This window comes from Diadema setosum, chromosome 16 (genome assembly GCF_964275005.1).
Source record: "Diadema setosum chromosome 16, eeDiaSeto1, whole genome shotgun sequence".
Taxonomy (NCBI): domain Eukaryota; kingdom Metazoa; phylum Echinodermata; class Echinoidea; order Diadematoida; family Diadematidae; genus Diadema; species Diadema setosum.
This window is the reverse complement of record NC_092700.1, coordinates 2464341-2489602: the sequence shown is the minus strand read 5'-3', so window position 1 is coordinate 2489602 and position 25262 is coordinate 2464341. Positions and strand designations below refer to the sequence as shown.

The 25262-nt window shown below is 37.6% G+C and overlaps 1 protein-coding gene across 1 annotated transcript in view; it reads right to left on the bottom strand.

Annotated features, from left to right (window-relative positions):
- LOC140240200 (uncharacterized) overlaps positions 1–23615 on the bottom strand; it is a 135380-nt gene extending 111765 nt beyond the window's left edge. Inside the window, exon 1 of the mRNA XM_072319995.1 lies at positions 23353–23615. The gene's annotated coding sequence lies outside the window, so the exon portion shown is untranslated. The remainder of the gene's footprint in view (positions 1–23352) is intronic.
- Positions 23616–25262: the final 1647 nt, after the last annotated feature.

Genomic DNA, 25262 nt, shown 5'->3' with positions numbered 1-25262 from the left:
ACTTTTTACTGTTTATTTCTGTGGGATGCGTATTGTGCATGTTATGTATTGTGTGTTACCACAAAGTTTGTTTATCTTTTGAGAAATATGAAAATAGACTAAACTGAAACTGTTAGTATAACGTGACCGTGCCTTTAAACAGCAGACAAGACATCAGCTGGCTTCCCTGCGGTCACGTGACCTAAGAGCAGTGACCACCAGGTCCCAACCGATGAGTAATGGTGACAATGAGAGTTCCTTAAAACTCGAATACGATATCATTGTCGACAGACGAAAACAAATTCACGAGATCCCGTCACTCGTCGAGAGGCCGTATCAGTTCTTGTCGGCTGCAGACGACAGACAGATTGATAACGGTCCGTTGAACACAATCCTCTTTCTTTACATTCCTTACTAGCATAATACTCCAAACAGGTTAACCAACTGTTGTAAACTGACAATATCAACTTTGAAAAAGAATATAATACACAGTGTAAATCTTTCTTTTTTTTTTTTCACTTGGCAGATAGTCAATACCGCTATGACAAGATAAATATTCTCTGTACTGCATTGCTTCATATGATCCTATAATTATGTTTGATTGTCTAAACACGATGGCTATTTAAAACTGGTCATGCACATAATTATCGGGACAATATGCATACATATATTACAATATTACTAACATACATAACTAAATATAAGTTTCCTCTTTTACATACCTCTCTGTTGCATATCAAAGAAAACGGTTATCTTGTATATGTGTTGGTTTTTTTTCTTCCAAATCTCTGAGTGTTGTAATTGTTTTCACAGTCCAACTGCTTTCCCAACAAATTGCCCTCGACTCAGTCTATTAAAGGTCCAGTTTACCTTTGGAAGCAGTGATTTCAAAAATGTTTAAGATATCACATTTAATGCATATGTGTAGGTCTGTTGTATCATAAAACATCCTACCATATGAAATATTTGCAATAAAACCTAAAATATAAGGAGATATCAGGGTTTTTCTCAATAAACCGTAACTGTACACGGTTTAGTCTGGAAACATTTTTATTATAACTATTGTTCACATTTCGTGTATTTAACAACACTTAACATCGATTATACGGACTCAAATTTTGACAGTGGTTGTTTCTATCCCTAACTCACATTTTAGAACTATTTTAAAGCACTAATGCTTTCATCTGCAAATGGTAAATTATGCCTTTAAGTCAAAGAGAACATCTAGCGTACTTATAGCAGATTTTCTTCCGCCATATTCTATCAAATACCAAAATGTTTTAAGTATCTTGACGAGAAGATTCTTGCACACAATTTATTGGGTAAACTTGCATTGCAAACTATCAGATTTAATTTTAATTCTGGAGGAAAGTAATCTAATTTACCCGAACTTCAATTTTGATTAGTATTCATTCATTGAATTTCACTCTCAATACAAGGATACCGAAGACTACTCAATATTTTCCTTTTTATGTTCTGATAATTCTCCCATACACATTATGATGATATATACATATGCGAATTACAAATATATGAACATACTATTTACCAGCAAAGATTGTCTCCCTACGAATACTTTGTATTCAAACGTTGCAATACGTAGAATACAGGGATGTGTATTGATTGAGGAAAGGATTTCTCATTGCCAATCAACGTCTAAAATTCAATCAACTACATCACATGTAGTAAACAAGTGGGAAATTCGTTCGGGAAATTCATTAGACGGAAATCAATTCACAAAACAATATATATCAAGTTTGGCATAATTTCGTGGAAATCTCATTTCTTAATATATGATGTCCATTAAATGTAATAGTAAACAATTAAATCGATAGAAGAGTCCCGTTGCACCATCTGGAAGTCATTAGTCAACACCAGACTCTATAGTACAGGCAAGGTGTTAGTGGTACAACACAACTGTGAGTCAAATTAATGGGCATTAATTGATGGGCGGACGAGGGACAATTACAACTGAATAATGAGTCACTTTACACCCGGTGTCAGTCACGTGGAAAGAACAAAAGTTGCAAAGTGCATCACCCTCCTCGATTAAAAGGATCGTATAGTTTTGGTTGAGACCTAATTTCAGGTTTCTATACACATTTTTTTTTGTGTGTGATATAATGAGAAAACCTCTTATGAAATATGAAAGAGCATGTAATTCCATGAGGAATTTAACGTTTATTTGATGAAAATTGGTTTTCAAATGGCTGAGATATCCAAAACAGAGCGATTCTATAATCAGTGTAAGACCCACCTTTTATTACGATCGCTTTGTTTTACTTTGTTTTTGGATGTTTCAGTCATTCCAAACCTGTTTTTCATCAAATAAACTTTGAATTCCTCTTAAAATGGTATGCTCTGTACTATTTCATAAGTGTTTTCTTGGTATCTCGCAAAAAGCTAAAAGCCCAATTCTCATCTCCACCAATACTATTCCCTACCATGCCTTCTCCCGAGTTCCTTAACTGCCTGTCAAAATGACCATTGGCTTTGTGACGTATAACATACGTAGACCTACATCAATTAATAAATAGCCAGCAGTGTCATCGACACACTGCCATAACAATGAATAGGATGTTGTTGGTGAGTGTACTAAGGTTTAGACTAATCTGATAATACCTTACTAGTGGTTACCACGGAAATTTAAGTCCTCATTCATTCAGTGTACATGCACAGACCCCTAACGTCAACCCATTCTTTCTCAAAAGCAGAATTCCTACATGTTTATTTTCACTCGTTTATTTTGTGGGCTACAATTATCTAATTTGGATGAGTAATATCATTCATACCTTAATTGCAAATCTCCGAATAGAAAAAAAAAAAAACAACAAAACAAATGGGTATCTGAATATAAGAACGACCCAAGTCCATGGAAGACCATTTCGAGTAAACTTTAAAAAAAAAAATTCATATCCTTTTTATTTGTCCAATAATATTCTATCTATCTGTGATGGGAAGGCAACATTGTATATAGAAATTAGAACATATATTATCATGACAATTAACATTTACATTAATTGGGGAGCGGCCATTTTGTGTGATGGACTTTGGTCGTTCTTTGAATCATATGGACTTCGGTCGTTCTTTGAATCATATACATGATATTCTGCTATAGAGATGAGAGAAGGATGAGAGAGGGCGCTATAATATGAATGTAAGAATGACCCAAGTCCTTCATTCTTACATTCATATAAGATTTAACTCATTCATTTCAGGCACTTCCGGGGGTAATTAGGATTTAACATGTACACACAAGATGAGTCCATGCATAAGCTACAATTTTCCCATGTCACACTGAATTTGGCCAAAAATTGGACTTGGGTCGTTCTTGTATTCAGGTCTTCAAATGCAATCTAGTCATAATTTTCTGTGAGCTTTGTGGTGCAGATTCTGCAGACTTGAGTGTGTTTGTGCCATTGAGCCCTGAGAATATAGGGCCTCCTGGATATTTCGTTTGTCTTGAAAGAATATTACGTTGTGTGGTTGTAGAAGTTTTGTCATCCAGATGTGAGGGGTTGGGAATTACGAGTCTGACACGTGCAAGAGCAACTTGACTAGCTGAGTCACTTTCTATATTATGTATGTGGAACAAAGTGGAGATTTACCTCTCCACGGTAACAACTTACAAGGATTAACTTTACCGTTTTGTTTGGAACACAGGTGGTGACTTTAGCAAAGGGTCCTTAATATATGATAAAGAATGGAAATGGCAGTCACAGAACCATTTAAGGATAAATGTTTGGCACAATATATAGCAAGATTTGATGCAAGCATTCATAGATGTATCTATCACTCAAAATACGTTATTACGTACGTGTGTCACTGTCAGTCGCGGCTAGTTCTTATAATACAGTAAGCAGACGAAAGATTTGCTCGCGTCATTTCTAAATCCACCATATATCCACGCAGATGAAATATTCCCACTCATCTGTCTAAAACATCGAGAGAAAAAAAAATCAAAAAAAAAAAATAGATCCATGCAGCTGCACACAGTATTTCATGCTTCACAACGCCATCACCATGACAACGCGAGGAACGAAATGAAATCTGCAAGAAAGGAAGCGCGTGGCACCTTACTCGCCACACGATTTCACCGTTTATCGTTGTGGTAATGTCTCTTCACTATATCACTACGGAGGTGTTCGTGTCTCACCTCCCTGCTTTTAGAGAGATCTGGACACTTTGCCTCATGGCAAATATAGAAATGGTGGTGGTATGTATGAGGGTAATGACGTTTACGGTGTTGTGCGCATTTTGTTGGTTGATATACTTTACTTTTTTTTCTGATTGAGCTGATTTGAATACAATGCTTTACAATCACAACACGCACTGGATGAAGATATAATTATTTCCTATATCACGAAAATATGTTTGAGTGGAGAGAAGAAACGGACTATCAGCATCGTTCCGCTCTCTTCTCGTGAGGAAACATCTGAAAGTCGCACTACAGATAGCTCTGAGTGTGGATTCCACATTTCGTATTCACTCACGTAACTTGCGATCTTGCAGGGCTACTTCAGTCTTCAACCACCGACACAACCGTTACAGGATAATTATCCCTCCATGTAACATAATATCTATCCTAGCGTGATAATATGATTAGCGAAACGATACCCTATCCCTCTAGGAAAAAAAAGAGAGGTTGAGGGAAAGAGAGAAGAGAATAGACAGACAGACAACCAGACAGACGGACGGACAGACAGACGGAGTTTGTTGATCAATTCCAGCCGATCAAATGTCAAGTCCAACAAGACATTCAGTTGACACTTATGTGATGATACCACCATTTATACAATTCAGTTTAACGAAATCGGCAGTGCCTGTTTCGCCCGATCAAACTTAACTGAATTTAAGGAGAAAATCAAAATTTCCACAATAATGGCACTACTTGCATAACAGCAAAGTCATAATTACGTCAACTGACCAATGTACAATCATAGTATTTTATTCATAGGTATACGTATATGCCTGCATTACAGTTTGTTGGGGGGGGGGTCCAATAATTTACTCGAAATCTGATCTCCTCATCTAGTAGCATCACCCATCAAGCCAGTTCGAATACGAGCAGCAATAGCCAACATTTACATTGAGAAAACAGTGAGCACTTCGATATATCAACGCAGTATGAACGCAATTGTTTTGGCAATCAATAATGTCACTCCCTCCTCCCCCATATTCCTTGTCACACAGAATTCAGCTGAAGACCAATATGATTTGGGTACTTTTTTAAGGGCAATTTCCAGGTGGGGGCTTCAAATAATATGCCAAACAGAAGATAATTTTTCACTGACATAGCAACGCACCTGGTTCATTGCACAACCCACTGGAAGCCATAAGTGACAGTGCTCTAAAGTCGAATTCATCTATAGTGGCATTCAAATTTGCCAATTGCAACTGCATGTCATTTGCTTGTTTGTTTGTTTGTTTGTTCTTTGTTTTGAGCGGCGACGTGCAAAAGTTGTAACTGAGTATGATTCAATATTATCAGTATTATCATTTATCAATGCAGTTCCATATTCTGCTGACATCTAACGTGATGTCTGATTATCGGTCAGCCCTTAGCCACGATCAGGGTCAACTTATTAACGCGCGGTCTGCGCGCACAAAATATGCGATGTATGAACATCGAGAAAGGCATGTACGAGGTGGAGAGGCATAATCATAGGACTCGTAGCAGAATGTTTTTCACGATACGAGACTGGGTGTGGTTCTCACTTCATGAGTTGTCATGGTAACCCTAATATGTGCTCATGTGGTCACAGTGAATCAATAAATTTAAAGATCACTTTCCGCAAATATCTCTCTCCCTTTTTACAGTGCTTTAATAGGAGGAAAACAAATGTTATTTGTTATGAATGGAATTCAAGAAAGTGAACATGACAGGAATTAGACATACCTGCTGAATGATTGACTAAGATTACAAACGCCTGGAATTGAGGCTAACGCATGCACACATGGCACAGACCTACTTTTCTCTGCAGAAATATAAGTGGAAAAGGATGTTCTACGATCAGCTACCCACAGTGCACTGTGGGAGGTGCTAGTCCTGACAACGCGCAAACATGAGTAGATAGACAAACGCAATGCGAGGCCGCTGAGTTTCTGTACAGTCCAGCCAGCGGCTGACGACTAATTTTATCCAGCTTAACACCGGTACTCATTTCAATACCCTTGACTCACAGTTTATAATACCTCTCTTTAGCTCGTTATCTCGGCTCGTGCCAAAAAGTTAGATCAGGGATGTGGAAGGCAGACCTCCCTGGTTAAAATGACTCAGTTGATGGCAATGAATTAACACATCTTTGATTAGTATCAAAATCCGCAAGATACTTTGCCGATAAAATGGTATAATCAACAACAACAAAAAAGTTGTACGAATATCTATAGATGGGTTAACAATTATGGGAAGATAAATACAAACAGATATGAAAACGGACATACATAGAATCATAACAGTAACATAGTTTTTCCTGAGGATGTTTATTCTTGTAATGTTGATTTATTTCAAACTGTATACTCTATATTCTTGATATAATTTATAGGCCTATAATATCAAGAGATTTTGAATGTAAAATGAAGCATTATTAATGAGTCTAATTTTCCTGAAAATTAAAACTAACACAGACATTTTATTGGAAATGGACCAAGTAAGATTAATCCAGGGTACTTGTAATAATCTGAGATTATTTCAATAAACTGCTGAGAGGCATTGCACAGTAATGTATATGGCTAATTGATTCATGTAATGAAGGTGCCCCATATGTCCCGACCACCAGGTTAAAAACGAATGAAGAAAAATACATATCATTATCATAACAGGGCCTATAACATTATGAAATATCTTATTGAAGCATAACGCAGTAGAAGTTTCCTAACACGAATGTAGGCGCCTGACAAGATAAGTGCTACCAAAGGAAATAATTATATGGAAAGTTGTGAACATCTTCTCCTGGTCTTTTTTTTTTTTTTTATTTATATGTTTTATTTCGAAATCACATAAAATCACAATATTTACAAATAATCATCAATCAGCAAACACGAGAAAAAGAAAAAAAAAAGAAAAAGTGACAAGAGCAATTCAGAGATAAAATAAAAAGAGAACCACCATGATTCATCAATAAGTAGTAAGGTAAAGCTTCCTGAAAGACCCCCGTCTCATAACACACCCAGGGAGAATGGCTCCCCCAGTGGGGTCCCCAGGTCTGAAAGAGGACCATACCCTCTTATTCAACGACAAAAGTCACACCATATCCTACACAATCAAAATTTACTCATCTAATCATCCCTCAAAACTACACATTCTCAACTCATCTCGAGACATCTTTAGCATTGTAATTCAAACCACTACATAAAGCCTAAATCAGACCTGGAAATCCCTGACAGGAAAAGATTACATTACAGACTGTTTTAAAAAAAAAAAAAAATAAAAAAATAAAAAAAATTAGAGCCTAAAAAATTCCAAAACCATTGAGCAATTAGTTCATGTCCAAGGCGCGCCAACAAAGTTGGAGAAAACAAAGGCCAGACAGAGGGCCGGCAAATTCACTAACTACAATGTAGTACTACACATGGTTGTACTTTGTATCAGCGACAGATCATGGAGATTCCAATGACCAAAATACAATGACAAGTATTCAGCATACCAATACACAATATGAAATAAACTTAATCCAAGGGGTATGAAACAATTTTAAAGTAACATTTAAACATATCATAAATCAAATCTCCATTTTTTGAAATGTAAAGTAAGCTTATTTCTTTTCTTAGCTAAATAATACTCTGTTTCTTTTTGCTTCTTAATGAAACTCTTAAAAAAATCAACAGTTGGTATTTCATTCCTAAATTTACAAATATAAAGGTAATATTTTACAACTAATACAAGGTATGTCAAAAACTGATCTGATAATAAACCAAATAATTTTTCAAAATTGGAGAGCTTAAAATTATTAATGTGGATTTCTATTATGTTTACTACATATCTCCAAATTGGTATAACCTTCTCACAATCGCAAAACAAATGAACCATAGTCTCTTCCATTTTCCCACAAAATGTACAGTTTGGTGAGTCTTTCCTTTTAATTTTATACAAAAAAGCATTCAAAGCTATGGATTTGTGAAAAACTTTAAAATAAAAAGAGCGTAACCTAGTATCAATAGTGCAAGTAAAATTAATCTTGTGTACATTATCCCAAATGATATCATCAGGGACTGTTATTTGACTTTTCCAATATTCATATCTTTTCTCAGGGACATGTAGCACATTTAATATTTTGTAAGCATGTCTGGGTACTTTTTTCTGGGCATTCAAATCAATAACCAAAGAATCACAAATATCTAAATTATTCAATGCAGTATCGTCCAACCATCCATTAGGAATATTCCTTAATAAGAAATTGAATTTTCTTCTGTCTGTATGGGGAATATCAAAATCTAAAATCAATTCTTCAAATAATTTATGACCAGGGAGGGGTGGGTTCAACAAGTCGGAAATTCCCAAAACATTTTTTTTCGTACCAAGTTTCATAATAGAAATACTTTTTTGATTTTGAACGAATCAATCTATTAAACCACAGCACTTGACAAGACCCAATCTCAGAAAATTTAGAATCATAGGATTCTAAAGTGGCATATTCTCTATAAATATACCAAGTACGTAATGACTCAGCCACTTGTGAGTTTTGCAAAGATCGCAAAATTGTTTCTGGGGCATATGCTTTCCAAAGAATCTTGGGGTCTCTATGAAATTTCTCTAGGGCCAATAATTCAATAGATTTCCAGACAGACTCATAATTTTCATCTAACAAACATTTAACCCATGTCATTTTTTGAGCAAGTGCAAAAGCCCATGGATCAATCATTTTAAGACCACATTGAATATAGTTGTTGTTGTTGTTCATTTTCCATCTGTGAAGATGGCTGGATAGCCCATATTCAGCTACACTAAGCTGGTCTTCCATGGGGTCCAGTTGGATATGGGGTAGGACCACTTCACCGGGTTAGACACCCTGCTCTTTGCGATGAATGAATGAAGCGGGATCTTTTACGTGCATGAGCTGTGACTCTCTCATACACGGGACCTCCATTTTATGTCCTATCCGAGGGACAGAGTGTTTTGCCTCTTGCTAGAGGGGACGGTATGTTTACACACAACATTGCTCAGTCCAGACTCGGGTTCGAACCCGGGCCGCGTGATCGTGAGGCAGACGCGCTACCGACTGAGCTAACTCACCGACTGAACTAACTTAGAGTTCAAACATTTTCTTTGAACTCTATCCCTACCACCATTCCAAATAAACTTAAAGAAGAGACTATTCAAATCATTAAAAAATTTTTGAGGGATTTTTATATTAAGCACAGAAAAAAGATAAATTAACTGTGGCAAAACAAGGGACTTTATTACGCATACTTTACCAATTAAAGAGAGATTCCTCATCCGCCAGCAGTTTATAGTCTGTGCCATTCTTTTTACCTTCTCTTTATAATTAAGATCAAATATCAAACCCAAATCCAAAGAAAAATTAACCCCCAAGGATTTAAAGTCAGAAGTTTTCCATGTGATTCCTTGATTTCTCAAAGGAAAATCTTTACATCCCCTCTTTGACCCAATCCAAAGTGCCTCTGTTTTGGTTAAATTAATCTTACATCCAGAATATCTACCAAACCTATCCAAAATATCAAACAATACACCAAAAGAATCTCTAGTTCCATCTATAAAACAAACAGAATCGTCAGCAAATAAAGAAATCTTCACTTCATGATTATTTATCTTTATCCCATTCAACTGCTCATTCTGTCTTATTAATAAGGCCATGACCTCAATAACAAACAAAAATAAATATGGAGATATGGGGCAGCCCTGAAAAATACCTCTTTGCATGGATATACGATTGGTTAAAAAACCATTGTTTAGAACGTAAGACTTCCGTTCAGAATATAATGTCTTTATCCACTCAATAAATGTATCTCCAAAATTAAACTGTTTTAATGTCTGAAAAAGGAAGTTATGATTAACACTATCAAATGCCTTTTCAATATCAAGTAATACTATAGCTCCAGGAACTTCATTAACCTGAGTATACTCAATAATATCAAAAATTAATCGAACATTATGACTTATATTTCTGCCTTTTAAAAAACCAGACTGATCTGAGTGAATGAGAGAGTGCATAAATATTTTAATACGTTCTGCGAGACATTTTGCTAATATTTTATAATCAACCGTCAATAGTGTAATAGGACGATAATTTTTTATCAACAATTGGTCCTTATCTTTTTTAGGAAGAAGAGTAATAACACCATTTCTCTGTGATACAGACATCATTCCATTTTGTAAAGAAAAATTATAAGAGTTCATCAACATGTCACTTATGTCAGGCCAAAATACAATGTAAAATTCAATAGGAAGTCCATCAAATCCAGGAGTTTTATTAATTTTCATCGATTTGATAACATCAAATATTTCTTGTTTAGATAAAGGTTTTTCCAAAATTTGTTTTTCATCATCAGTCAATTTTGGAATATTCAAATCATTGAACAAATCCTGACGTACATTTTCATCAGCCATATCTTGATGCTCAGGGTTGGAATACAGTTTATTATAAAAAGCATGTATTTCTTGCAAAATCTTGTCAGGGTCAGAAATCAAGTTTTCTTTTTCATCCTTCATTCTACTAATCGTTTTCTTTTGCCAAGATCTGTTTTCTAAATTACAAAAATACTTTGAATTTTTTTCTCCTTCTTCTAACCACCTTACCCGAGATCTTATAATCAAACCTTTAGTTTCAAAATCATAAATTTTATTTAAATTATCTTCTAATTTTTCTAAATCTAATAACAAATGTTTATTTTTTGAGACATCCTCACCTAACTGCGAGTTAATTTTATGAATTTCATTTATAAGACGTTCCTTTTCTTTATTCCTTTCTTTTTTTTTCCTAGCAAAATACTCAATACTAGTTCCAGTTATAACACACTTCAGGGCATCCCATTGAGTATTAGGGTTACAATCAGACTCTTCATGAATTTGTTTGAATTCAATTATTTTTTCTTTAATCAATTTAATATAATCTGCATCATGGTGTAAATAATGACAATTAAGCTTCCAGTAACCTCTACCCCTCGAAGGAAGATTATCATTAAAATGAATTGAGACTACTGAATGGTCCGACTGAATTCCTGGAGAAATTTTAGATTTAATACAGTTTCCAATGAAATTGCTTGACACCAAAACATAGTTCAATCTAGATAACACCTGAGGTGTCTTTTGGTGCCTAGTATACTGTCTTAGTGTAGGGTGAAAATGTCTCCAAACATCAATCAAATTATATTCTTCAATAATATCAGAAAATATATTACTAACCCTAACATTGGAATGTTGCTGACGAGTACCCTGATAATCTAAATGGCTTACTACCGCATTAAAATCTCCACCTATAATTAAAACAGAATTATCAAATTTATCAATTTCTGCAAAAACTTCTAATAAAAAATCTGGGTCATCTTTGTTTGGGGCATAAATATTTACTAATGTCACAGGTATATCATTCAGAACAGCGTTTAAAATTAAGAATCTACCATTAATGTCATAAAATGCTGCATTTTCTTTAAAAACAACTGAGTTTCTTACTAGTATTGCTACACCCCGACTATTCGAAGAAAAACTTGCAAACCAACATTGTTCACCCCATTGGGATTTCCAAAACTTCTCATCATTTTTGGCAGAATGAGTTTCTTGTAGTAATATTATATCAGATTCAGTATTTCGCAAATAATGAAAAATCTTTCTTCTTTTTACAAAGTCTTGTAGACCCCTACAGTTGAAAGTACTTAATTTCACTACCATTGTTCTATAAACAAAAACACACAAAAGTACCACCCCGGATCACAGAAAAAACATAAAGTGCATTGGTTGAATGTCACAAATTTACATAAAACTAACCAGATTGTAATAATCTGAAGTATACAATGAAAAGTTGAATAAAAACACATCTTGTCACAGAAAAAAAAAACACACAATGAAAAATATGTAAAAAGAGAGAAAAAAAAACAAATACGGTATTATCAAGGCAAAAAACTGAAGAGAGCAAGAGCACAAGTAGTCAAGACTTCAAATCAAGCAAAACAGTCTTGACAAGTGCAAAATCATGTAACCAAATGAACAAGTTTGGCACGGAACAGAAAAAAACCAAATCAGCTGGAAAAATCAAAAGGTAAATACAGTATTGTCACATACATAGATCCAAAGTAATTACACTCCAGATTAAACCAAAAGAGCCTTACCATAAAAAAAAAAACAAAATTATAACCTTTTATAATTACTGAAATTACAATTCTACATGTGGTATATATTAAACTTGAACTACATGGAAGAAAAAAGGAGAAATCAAAGAAATGATACTAATACTAATACCCCAATCTCGACGAAGAATCGCCCTACACATGACTTTAAAAATACATACTGTATAAGTAAATTAAAAAAAAATAACTTTGGATTTATGAGAATGCAATCTACACATACATAAAAGGAAAAATTATTCCTCATAGTAAGTACATACATGTAACTATTACACACTACATCTTCTCCTGGTCTTGACCACAATGAGTCGGTCATCGGTCTTGACCATGTCCTTGTGTCCCGAAGATGTCCAATTAGTCGAAACCACGAGATCAGATTACATCCCCCCTCCGGCCCGCTCAACCGACGTCCAATTAGTCGAAACAATGTGATCAAATTACACGAAATGAACATGATTTTGAGAGTACACGCATGGAGGTGTTTCACATTTACATAAAATCCTAATCAGTTTGTAATCGCGTTTCGAAATACACTTTAGCTAATTACGAAATTGTTATCTCAGTCTGAAAGCAATCTTGGATCACGATCCTCCCGAAAACTTACTCACATTACGTCTGATATATTGTGGTGTAGTGGAGGTGGTTTCAAATAGAGTTTGCTCTATTCTGTGCCTCCTCGCCGCGCTGACAGGCTCTCAGAACTCTTGGTGCATGTTCGTCATCTGTACGGTTTGATCTGTCAAGAATATGATCGAAGAGGCGGCGCTAGGGTTGACCCTCTAATAACTTCCGCCATAGTACATACACACAGGTACACACAAATACCCGGTACTCGTGTATGAAAGTACATAAAGAGCTGCGTCTTTGATTGACAGCTGTGCAGTTTGTGACATAGCTGTTGTCTCGAATGTCGTTAGCAGCGAGGGAAACTAATTACATTTAGTGTCTGAACACTTTAAGTGGCTGTTAACAGGTTTAGCAGTTCATCAAACGTGATTACAGGCAACTATCTTGTAAGTCTGAACAATCTCACCATGGACCCTACGTGTAAGGGTCCATGCTTTCACTGACGGTGGACAGAACATTGAGAAGTACAAGCACATTGTAATATCCACTCACAAAATCATACACGGGGGCACACACGCCACGCACACACACATAACACACACGCACACAGACAGATACATACACAGAGATACGCGCATATATGTTGAACTCATCTTCCACATGAAGCATCATTATGTCATAATCGCTTTTCAGCGATGGAATGTGATCGTGGCTTAATGATTCAATTACGAGGAAATCAAACGTCTACAAGAGCGGCTTTCAAACGAATGCGGGCATAGCCACGAACCGCTTTAGGCCGGTATAATTTGCTTCAGACAGAGCAACTAGTAGCATTCAGCGGTATACCTGATCCTCTATTTGCTGGGAATCATGCCGATCTGTATTAGAACATAATATATTTATGTTATTCATTTTGCTGACTCTCTTCTAGTAGTCTCAGTTTTCACCACTGTATGCCTTTTTTTTTTTTCCAGGAATGAGAGGGATAGGTTTCATATTCTTAGCTTAAAGGACAAGTTCACCTTCATAAACATAAGGATTTAGAGAATGCAGCAATATCAGTAGAACACATCAGTGAAAGTTTGAGGAAAACTGGATAATCGATGCAAAAATTATGAATTTTTAAAATTGTTGTGTTGGAACCTCTGGATGAGGAGAGTACTAAGGCTCCTGATGTCATATGAGTACAACAGTATAAAGAAAATGTAAAGAAAATTCAACGTAATTTTATTTTCACTTTTTTTTTCGCATAATAAAAGAGCACTTGACTTGCCTCTTTCTAAAGGCAATGTGAATAATATTACCCATAACATATGTCAGTAACGAGTCAAGGGAATGTGTATTTTTTTCAAAAGATGAAATTTTGTGAAATTCCCTTTATATTTTCCTTATATTGTTGTACGCATGTGACATCATACACTGCAGTAGTCTTCTCATCCAGCGGTGACTGCACAAAAACTTCAAAAATTTATAACTTTTGAACGGATTGTCCGATTTTCCTCAAACTTTCACTGATGTGTTCTACTAATATTGCTACATTCTCTCAATCCTTATGTTAATGAAGGTGAACTTGTCCTTTAAGGTAATACTTTTGGACCCAGCGGAGATATATACACCAGTACATCCATGCAACTATACATAATATCCGGACCTTGCAATTACTTTCTGAGAATGATTGGCTCTTGCTCTATTCTTTTTTCAGATCATTATCTTTTCTCCATCTTACACACAAACCTTCCAAATGTTTCACCTAACCAGAAGTTAACAAACGCAAGCAGAAAAACTGACCAGAAATGAATATCATTTATCAGTGAAAAATTGAGCAAAGAAAATGGGATTCCATCGGGATCCCGATGGAATCCCATTTCCTTTGCTCAATATATTTTCACTAACCAGAAGCTGGTAGACTTCGATGAACTAGAGTGTGTCATCTCGTCTAAACCCAAGACGACATTTGGCAAACAATAACGACAATATTCATACATCTTTCTATAATTCATCCGAGCTCTACAAGGTTCCTTGTAGGTGCCCATGCGTTAACCTGTCGACTGGAATTGAAAGAAGTACTAGAAGTAAAACCCCATCATGGCAGCTCAACAGATTGATAAATCGACAAGTATCACGCTAAAATCTGAAGTAATGTCATGATTGATCCTGATCAGCATGTAGCGTCCAAACTGAGGAGAGCAACTGCCTGCAAAGTATCATTAAATGATTTAATTCATTGATGTCAAAATCATCAACAATGTCCGTTGTATATTGTTCTTGACCTTTGACCCCTAGACCCCCAAAGTCCCACGATAATCATTATCAAGCAGTACAGTATGCATATAGTGTACACCACACAGCTTCATGAAGATACCTTGAGCCATTTCCGTGATATGGAGAAAAAAAAAATGAAAATTTGGCATTTTCAATTGACCTTAGACCTTTGATCTTTGATCCCATAGCTCAAAACTTTCCCTAGAGAACCTTTATTTGGTAATACATGTGTACATTAAGTTTCAAGAAATACTTACCTTTCCGGACATTGCAGAGATATTAGGGAAAATGGTGAAATTTTACGAATTTGACCTTGACCTTGAGCATGTGCACCCAAAGTTGTAAAGTTGCAAAACTTCTTCCTCTCATGCATACATACCTATGTCAGCAAGTTTTTAAGCTACTTCTTTGTCCACAAAATTACGAACGGAAGAAGGGGACGGAGGAAGGAAGGAAGGACGGACGGACGGACGGACAACCCGAAAAGATAATAGCTCCGGAGTCATTTCGTGGTGGAACATAAAAAATGCAGAAATCAAACCAAATCAAACCAAACAAACAATCTAAACTAAAAATGTGGAGAAGCATTTTGATGGCCAATTTCAAAGATGGAAGATGGAATCGAGCGGTCCATGCATGCATGGAACTACTTTTTTTTTTAACTTTGAAGAGCAGATGGACTTATGATACTTGAAGCTAACACATATTAACATTTTTGAGGAAAATTCGAATAAGACCTATTTAGTTGCCAGTGCTATGACACTCTATTCCAAGTCATTATGGAGTATATACACAAGTTCGAAACGTTGACGAAGATATGGGTATACTCAAGGAGGTACTACCTCCTTGGTATACTCGACAAGGTAGCTCGTACGTACGCTCTCTAGAGGTCATGGTTCTACTCACCTCTCACCCCAGTCCATACACTTGTATGATCGAATACCGCGTGAATGTTTATCGTATGAGTCAGCCGCACACAGAAAAACTTCCTTGCGGGGAGAGGGTGCAACCCCGGATACAATGGGGGTCAAAACCAATGACAAGGTAGGTATAAACTTGAGCGTAAACATCCGTGAGGCAGCCGCATGTAAGTTGGTTACATCTCCTGAATGGTGGCTGGGCGACCAATGGTTTACCTACGGCGTGAGCAGCTGTAACAAACAACTTCTAAGGAAATAGTATGAGGCAGAAACTTGTAAGTATGCTACTCTGAGGAACGGGGTACGTCCTCTCTATCTCTGGAAGTCTGTGGTCTAGTCACGGGTGTATGAGAAGTCAACATACGTACTTTCACACACGCACGCTAGACATTCGAGTAGGCCAGGGTAATTTCATGGTTGTTTATCCCAGCGCCCTGTGAACTCCCAAGGTACCCCGAGGTGGATGCACCCAGCACGCAGGGATTCCCTAAATCTCGTCTGCCAGTTGTGGGATGCCGTACATCCTAGGGGCCAGCGAAAAACCGTCCATTTATCGCATTCCGAAGCTTCCAACTAGGTTCTTGGCCCTTGCACTCACAACAACGTGTCTCTTCATTCTAATGTGTCTGACTATCAGGACTGAGGGTGCCGTGGATTCCTGTACATTTCAGTCTAGCCTTGCATCCAGACAACTAAAGACTATTTTCATATCGATTTGCAAACAAGCTCTGTCACCAGTCCTGCCGTATGGCTTTAGGTAGCACGAAGGCGGACCCAGCGGGTGAGTGAAAGTCTTATTCAAGTGAGACATCACTAAAAAGAAATAAATTCCAGGATTTGCAAAGCGTTCACTCTGCTTTTTTTTTTCCTTTTTTTTTTTTTTTTTTGAGTAAGCCCTAAGACCAAAGTTAAGGGTGACAAGAAAGTTGGTTACTATGGAAACCACTGTAAACAGACACCATATCCTCTTCTTCTCTTTTTTCCCCCTCCGAACCTCTGTTATTATTTGTTCTGAAGGTTTCATCTCGATTATTATGGCAATCGGAGTAACATCGTATCATAGGATATACTGTGTAAGCTCGGTACTTGCTCATAATGATCAATATTTTAGAATGATTAAACGCCAACAGTCGATCCCCTAACTGTGTACACAAACTTTATCAACTCTTTTGTGGTACTACAAAAGCAGTAAAATCTCTGCTGGTAAGCTAATATACCTCAGCCAGTACATTATCATTAAAAAGAATGCCTAACATTGCCCCTTGACATCCGTTAAAGGGAAAGTAAACCCAAAGAGCAATGTGGATTGAGTGAAAGCAGTGATATTAATAGAGCACATCAGTGAAAATTTGAGGAAAATCGGGCAATCGATGCAAAAGTTATGAATTTTTAAAGTTTTGGTGTTGCAACTGCTGGGTAAGGAGACTACCAGAGGTTATGACGTATGAGTGGACTACAATATAAAGAAAATAAAAAGGGAATTCAATGAAAATTCATTTTTCATGAAAATTACATATTCCATCAACTTGATACTGACATATGTTAGGGGTAGCACTTATTTCCCCTGCTTTCTGAAAGCGGTTAGTCAAGAACTCTTTCATTTTGCTAGAAAAGTGAATTTTTGTGGAATTCCTTTTATATTTTCTTTATATTGTGGTCCTCTCATACGTCATAACCTCTAGTAGTCTCCTCATCCAGCGGTTCCAACACCAAAACTTTAAAAATTCATAACTTTTGCATCGATTGTCCGATTTTCCTCAAACTTACACTGATGTGTTTTACTAATGTTAATGCTTTTACTCAATCCACATTGCTCTTTGGGTTTGTCTTCCCTTTAACATCTGTGCATGGGTATATTCGAACGACAGAAATAGATACATAGGCCTACATAATATATGCATAAGAATATATAAATGATTAAATGATTAAATAAAATATTCATGAACATAATAAAAAAAAAGCAAATGCGTGTATTCAATTTTGTGCATGTGTGTTAAAGTCAGAACGCGAGAATAAAATTCCCTTTAAAGCTTGATGAGCACGATCATTGGGATATACACAAGCGTGGAAGACAAAACAAAACAAAACAACCCAGGGACCAGATTTACTCAGTTCGTCTGTTTTATGTCCCCATGCGGGAAGACCAATTTAATTACTCCAAATTGTATTTCTCGCATGACAGTTTTTGGCTTCTGTTCCGCTGCTGAGGAGGAGGCCGATCTGTCGATCCGTATTATCGCAAATCCGTGATTTTATTTCAATTCTGACAAGTTATCGTAGCCACTGATGGATTAAAATAAATAAACAACGTTGATCAGACCCTCTTCTGCCCCCCCCCCCCTCCCATCCCTCTCAACCCCTTTCACATCCAATCAGCAAAAGAAGAGGAAACGATATCGACATCTCAATTTCAAAGCCAGGACAGTATATTGGGTGCATTTTGCAATATGAGTGCGTATCTTCCAGAAATCATGTGAATCATGCGAGATTAAAAGTGCACTTCAGCAAAGTTTCCTGTTGCAATATTTTGACTGGCATGGTGCTACATGGTATTACTACCGTTGCGCAAAAATTCAAGCTATGGGATGGAAATGTATTTAAACGAGAGGTGACACGGCATTTGCGCCAGCGACAATTGCTCCGGTCTTACTTTCTCCAAGGACTTAGGATTTGAGGTAGGGTTGTGATAGGGCTTTAGATTTAGTTTGATGTGGGTTAGGGTTTTGTTTGAGGGTAGAATTTATGTTTGGCTTAACGTGCAAATATTTCACTGGAGCTAATTATCGCATGAGCAAATGTCATGGACCCGAACAAGAACATTTGATTTCAACATAAATAATAGAGCAGTGTTAGCGCAAAAAAAAAAAGTTAATAGGTTTACGCTTTATTAGCATGGTATGCTGTTAAAAAGTTATCTTTTGAACAACGATTCTATGTTTGAATGATGTATGTCGTGATTTTTACTTTGTAATGCGCAGTAGAGTGTATTACTATAATTGTAGCTGCGGAATATAAATGTCCTTTATTATCATTATCATTATTATTATTATTATTATTATTATTATTATTATTATTATTATTGTTATTATTATTATTATTATGATTGTCATCATCATTATTATTAATTATATTATTCTTATCATTATCATCATCATTATTACTATTACGGTATGCTGTTATATAGACTATTGATGGTGATATAATCAGGTTTGTATAATCACGTCGTATAAGAAGACGACCTGGGCACAAAACGTTCGGCATTATCTTTATGCGTTTCTTCAGATTTCAGATTTTTTATAATCTATTCAGCCTTATTAAGTCCACATGTCCGTCAGCTATTAGTGTCATTAGTGGTATATGACAGCCAGGTAACTGACCTTCGTTAAGCCAACAATCCTGTCCTTTACCCCCATCATAATCCTACCCCCTGGTTATCCAGATACCCTTGAGGCCAAATCCTCATCCCCCTTCCCTCCCCCTCTGGTCAGATTAATCCCCTTTAATCCAACTGATTGACCTCAACGGAATCCCTCGACAAAGGAAGTCGATGATCACGAGGAAAGAAAACGAAATTATATGTCGTGTTCGTTGTCAGTATACTACGTCGCTATTGCTTCGATAACTGTCCTAATTACCACTAAGGTCACTTCAGCTGGTACTCGTAGATAAAGTAGTCCGACTTTTACCATCAATCAAGCGGTATGTCGACTGCAAATGATTGGATAGAGCGCTCTCTATACTGCACAACGACTCTGATTCATTCTACGGAAAACTCATTAATTCTAACGATATCCGTATCGTATCCGCTATAACGGCTGACATCCTATATATACGAGCGGGTAATGCCGACATTATGATGCCTCCATAGCTTCAAGATTGATCGAGGAACGTCGAAGAGAGGAAATGTGTTTGCTCTCGGCAAGTCGACAACATGGAAATCCAAGCTCTCTGTTTACTTTGAAAGTATAGAAGAAAACATATCATTTTTGCTCTTTTTTGTTGCTATTTTTAAGCGTCTTCGATAATGACACAAGCACACACACACACACACACATACACACACACAAAAATGACCGCGTATACCCTACTTCAGTCGAGATTAACAGTTGTGGTGGTCTTGCGCACTGCCAGGCTCTCAGCATTTCTGAAGAAAATGTGTTTTAAGCTGATCTTGAATCTATAAATGTAGGGGGAATGCCATTACAGGCCTCCTACTGTTATATTCCACCATGAGGCAATATATCGTACGTGGATCTCTTTTATGTTTCATTTTACCTGTAGACCCTAAACACACTTGCCCTTAATAATTTTGGGGATGTAATAAGTAGGCCTGTGTGTATTTGAACTAATTGCCTTTGTACGTAGGCCTACTTCTATTTTGTGGTAGTGACCTTGAACGTGAACTCGAACGTGAACTTGATTTGGTTAGAATTCCGAAAATGAGATTGCGTCTACGTTTACTCGAACATAGTAATATTGTAAATGTAGCTGCGTCATAATCTTCAGTATTTTTCGAACAGGATATACTTTACATAAGGATGTTTTCAAACCCATTACGATAAAATCATCTTATTCTTATTCATATAAAGTTATTGATAAAGTAATAACACACTCAGAAGTGTTTCGGTATTCCTCGCCACAGGTGCTCTCGATTTGGGTAGCTCTGATCACATTTCACTAGCGGCAATATGCTCTCTGAATACGTATCATTAGCCAAATAATCAGAGATCATCTCTTTCTAACGTCTGCAAACGAGCTTCCTTCGGGGAGCGAGTATGAACACTACGCTTTGTTTACACACCCAGTGGTTAGTCACACATCCACGGCGTCATCGATCAACCCACCCTCAGACGCCAACTTGAGTTTTGTATCATCAGCAAGCGGAGTGAGAATCTCTCCGTGATTTATGCAACTCTGTTTCCGAGGGTCCCCCTTCTCTCAGACCTCCCCTCCCCTCCCCACGCCCGCTCACACCTTGTCGTTCCGCATGTCTCATCACTGGCCATCTTCCCGTATCGAACTCATATCACGCGTCATTAGAGGACTAGCGGAACAAACGGTTTTTTGAGCACCCTTAAAGGGGTGGTATAGTTTGGTGGAGGTGAGCATTAATTGACATTTAACTTTTTGTAAGATACCAAGAAACCGCTCTTGAAATAGTGTAGTGCATACCATTCTAGGAGGAATTCAAAGTTTATTTGATGAAAATCGGTTTTGGAATGGCTGAAACATCAAAAAATAAAGTAACACAAAGCAATCCTAATTGTAAAGGTGGGTCACAAAGCTTTCATTGGGATTGCTCTGTTTTGGATATCTCAGCCATTTCAAAACCAATTTTCATCAAATAAGTGTTTACGATCTCTTTAATACAGAGAGTCTTTCGTCTTACCAAGGGGCAGGGAGGTGGCCTTCCCACCTCCCTGCAAGGGGTTACCATTTACTTTCAAGAGTGCTGTGGAGGGGTTAGAGGGCAGAGGGAGGGATGGGGAGATGACGGGGTTGGGGAGGGAGGGCTGAGGAGGAAGAGGGCTACACCTGCTCACGGAAGGGGAAGGACAGCTTTCATTCCCTCCGTACGAACAGGGAGGTGGCTCTTCCTACCTCCCTAGTACGAAGTACAATTTGTACAAGAAATGGCCGGCATCATGGCATAACATGTAAACACTTATACGTCAAGCCATTAATCATGTATAATAATACTGAACCGAACTGCAGAAAGCTTATACTATCGCGGCATCTTCCAGTCTTGGTAACGGAATTTACTAGATTTTGTTGGCTTAAGGTATACACGGTTGTAAATAAATATAGGCATCAAGCAATATTGCACTTTCGGCAACATGGAACCTAATCCCTACATAATGTCTGGCGTTTTTTTTTTATTCATATTGTTGTATAAAATCCGTTCATATCTATGCGTATAAAGAGTTGCCATGCGATGTTTCGTCACCATTTTATTAATGCATAATACAGAAGTATGCCTTTGAGCTTTTTCTGTAACTCTTTTTCCAATAATTACCACGTCATAGACATAGTGAAATGTCTCTCATGGCTAACTTCTGGCCAACTTTGAATTACTGATCTGACAAGCGATATGCATTGATTGATCTCATACCTGAAAGCAAAATTGCTTGTATGCCTCTACCGATTTTTAGTGCATCTAAACTTGTAGACAGAAAGATCCGTCTGTCCGGAGGACTCTTTTTATATTTTGCCATTAACGCTGTCCTCCGTAGACAGACGGAAGCTTGCAGTACCCATTGCTGTGTGGATGTTCTTAACCACTGTCTCTATGGAAAATTGGGTGAGGTACCTCACCCTTCTCGATTGCGTCTAATTCACGGCCCTAGGTCGCCAAATTTAAGCTTGTATAGTAAAATTAGCTTTTTAAGAATACATTACACTCACCAGATTAATGAATAATCCAACATTTTAGTCGAATTTTCAACGTAAAACACAGCCTGTCGCGTCGTCACGTTCAAAATGCAGAAACATACACTATGAATCTATTAGCCAATCACATGCGAGGTAGTTTCTACGTATTTGTTTTACTAAAACACGTACCTCGCATGTGATTGGCTTACAGATTCAAAATGGCGACTTACAGCTTGCGAACGGCGATGTTGCGATATCGATAAAATTTCTGCGTTATAACCGAGTTTATGTGAGTATTTCGATTGCACAATTGAGAAATTTATCCCAAATATTGCTGCATAATGTGTCATGTCATGTCAAACTTGTTTGAATGTAAAAAAGCTGTCTGAAATTTGGTTTATCGTAACGTTTGATCTATGCGCGACTGCTCCACACAGGAGCCGCAATCATTGACTTCGGTGTGTATACGGAGGGGATCCGTGAAGCCAGACGCAGTCTCCGCGGAACATTCCCCGACGGACAGATACAGACCGATCTTTCGGTCAACTAAACTTGATGCTATTACTTCATGTTGATACACTAAACATTATAGTGTTTGCTGAGAGGCGAGAGTACACTTGTAACCTAGTTTTTGTTGTTTCAATTCTATAATGTGATGCAAGTTTGACGCTTGGATTTGTGACGTTCTTGCTGGTAAATAGCTTTATTAGATGGAGATGATTTCATCGAGAACAGACAAGAGTATTTCAAACTCAATTTCATAACTTTAGAAGCACGCGACACTATTTATGTATGTTATCTATTGAAGAAGACAATTGAACGTCTGCGAGCCAGACTATGGCAAGAATGACTAAAAATATACAATTATATGGGAAGAGGCTCATAGAACCATGGAGCTACTTGTACAGTAACTAGTATTGTTGCATAATCGTTTTGATTAGTAAGACTCACGCACCTTGTTGTCTCCCTTCATAAACATAATCTGGTAGAACTGCACAAGTATTATTCCCTTGTCTTTGTGAAAACGGCGGAAACGTTCACTGTACTATAAATGCCCATCAGAATCCTGTTCAGCGCAGATCCGTTTGCGGGCGATTCTGGGTTTCTCCTCAGCACTCCAAATTATGCCAACACTGTGCCATTGATTCCCGCGCTATATTCTCAGAAGTTCCTCAGAGTCAGAGTAAAGTTTCAGCTTGACATGGGGTTTCTGCGCTGGTTTCCACTGGCGACCTGTCTCACTGATTCACAACAGAGTATCTTCTCTTATCCTACGGCTTGGATGGATGAGAGACATCGTTGAGTACCGAAAATGATCTCTAGTCTGAGAAAAGCTTGCAGCCCCGTGCTGTGTGCATAGCTTGCAGCCAGCTAGAAAGACAGTTAACACAGCCGCACATATGCGGCTTCTACATAATGGCGATGCGACCACGAAATTCCGCAAACTTTTCTCTTTTTTTTTTTGAGCGATAATCAAGTCCTAATACTGGATAAGTTCCAAAGTATAAATCCGTAATCCCGTCGATCTGCCAAGGTCAGAAGCACGTCTGTTTTTAGCTCCCAATATGACTCCAACGCTGCTGCCATTCAGGTTTCATACCACAGATAGAAGATTAAGATTCCATGTACAAACGTTTGAGCTTGTTCTTAGTACTTTGGTGTCGCATCACAACTACTTGCTGTTGCCCGCGAAACTGCGCCAAGATCAGTAAGTGAAGGCAGATTCTTTCTCGTTCTTCGACTAGCGTTGACTCTTTGGTAAAAGTATGTGCAGCATTAGCGAGGAACGCATGAACGCTCTTGCACATGAAAATAATTCGGCGGTATTCCTTGTGCCGAGGGGAGCAGAACAAACGAGCTTTGGCCATAGAATTCGAGTTAGGCGGCTCTGGCCGCTGCCGAAGTTCGTGAGGCCTTGAACGCGAGACTGAGAGAGTGTGCGGGTGTTTGTGTGAGTGTGTGTGTGTTTGTGTGAGTGTGTGTGTATGCGTATGTGTTTGTGTTATTGTGTCTTTTCAGTCTGTACGTGTAAAGAGAGGGAGGAGAGAGAGAATCATACACACGGGAGAAAAGTGGCGAGAGAAAGTAGGGAAAGTTGGGAGTCGAGTCGAGAGTCTTTTCTGCTCTCGCTCTCCCCTGATGACCTCGGAGGTCACTGAGGTCGATATCAGGTTCCCACCGTTTGATGCGTTGACAAGGCGACCCTCGTACCCTCTCTCTGTCGCGCAGGGGCGCTATTTATATCAAGCTATGTCAAGTTACTTTTTTGCTGTGAACTTTGGACGTGAGCTATCGTTATTTCGTAAGTTGCGATTAGGTGTTTTTTTTTATATATCTATATTTGATAATGACGACGTGTGAGACGCCTCATGCGCTCATATAAAACCGCGTCTTTTGTTTTCGAGGATATTTTGGTTGTTTGCAGAATTTATCGAAAGACAACATTTACAAGTACTTTTTAAGTGCAACCGTTTATTTTTATGATTATCATGGTCATCGTCTTCAATATTATTATCATTACCGTTATTGTCAATAGTTGTATCGTTATTATCCCAGCCAATATTGTGCAATTCTGAATGTAGTCGATACTTCTCAGACGTTTGACAGTAGTAGAGAATGATGTGTTTGTAGCTCCACGTAATTCTCGGTGCACGATGTCGTGTGTATGCCTTGGCCGAACTGGTTATTGAACACTTGACCACATTAGCGGCTAAACCTAGCTTGTTAAACTGGCGGCAACTGAATTCAAAAGTCAACTCATAACATCGATTTAAGTTTGTTTTGTTTGTTGTTGTTGGTAGTGGTGGTGGTGATGGTGGTGGTGGTTTGTTGGTTGGTTGGTTGGTTTTGGTTTCGTTGCAACTG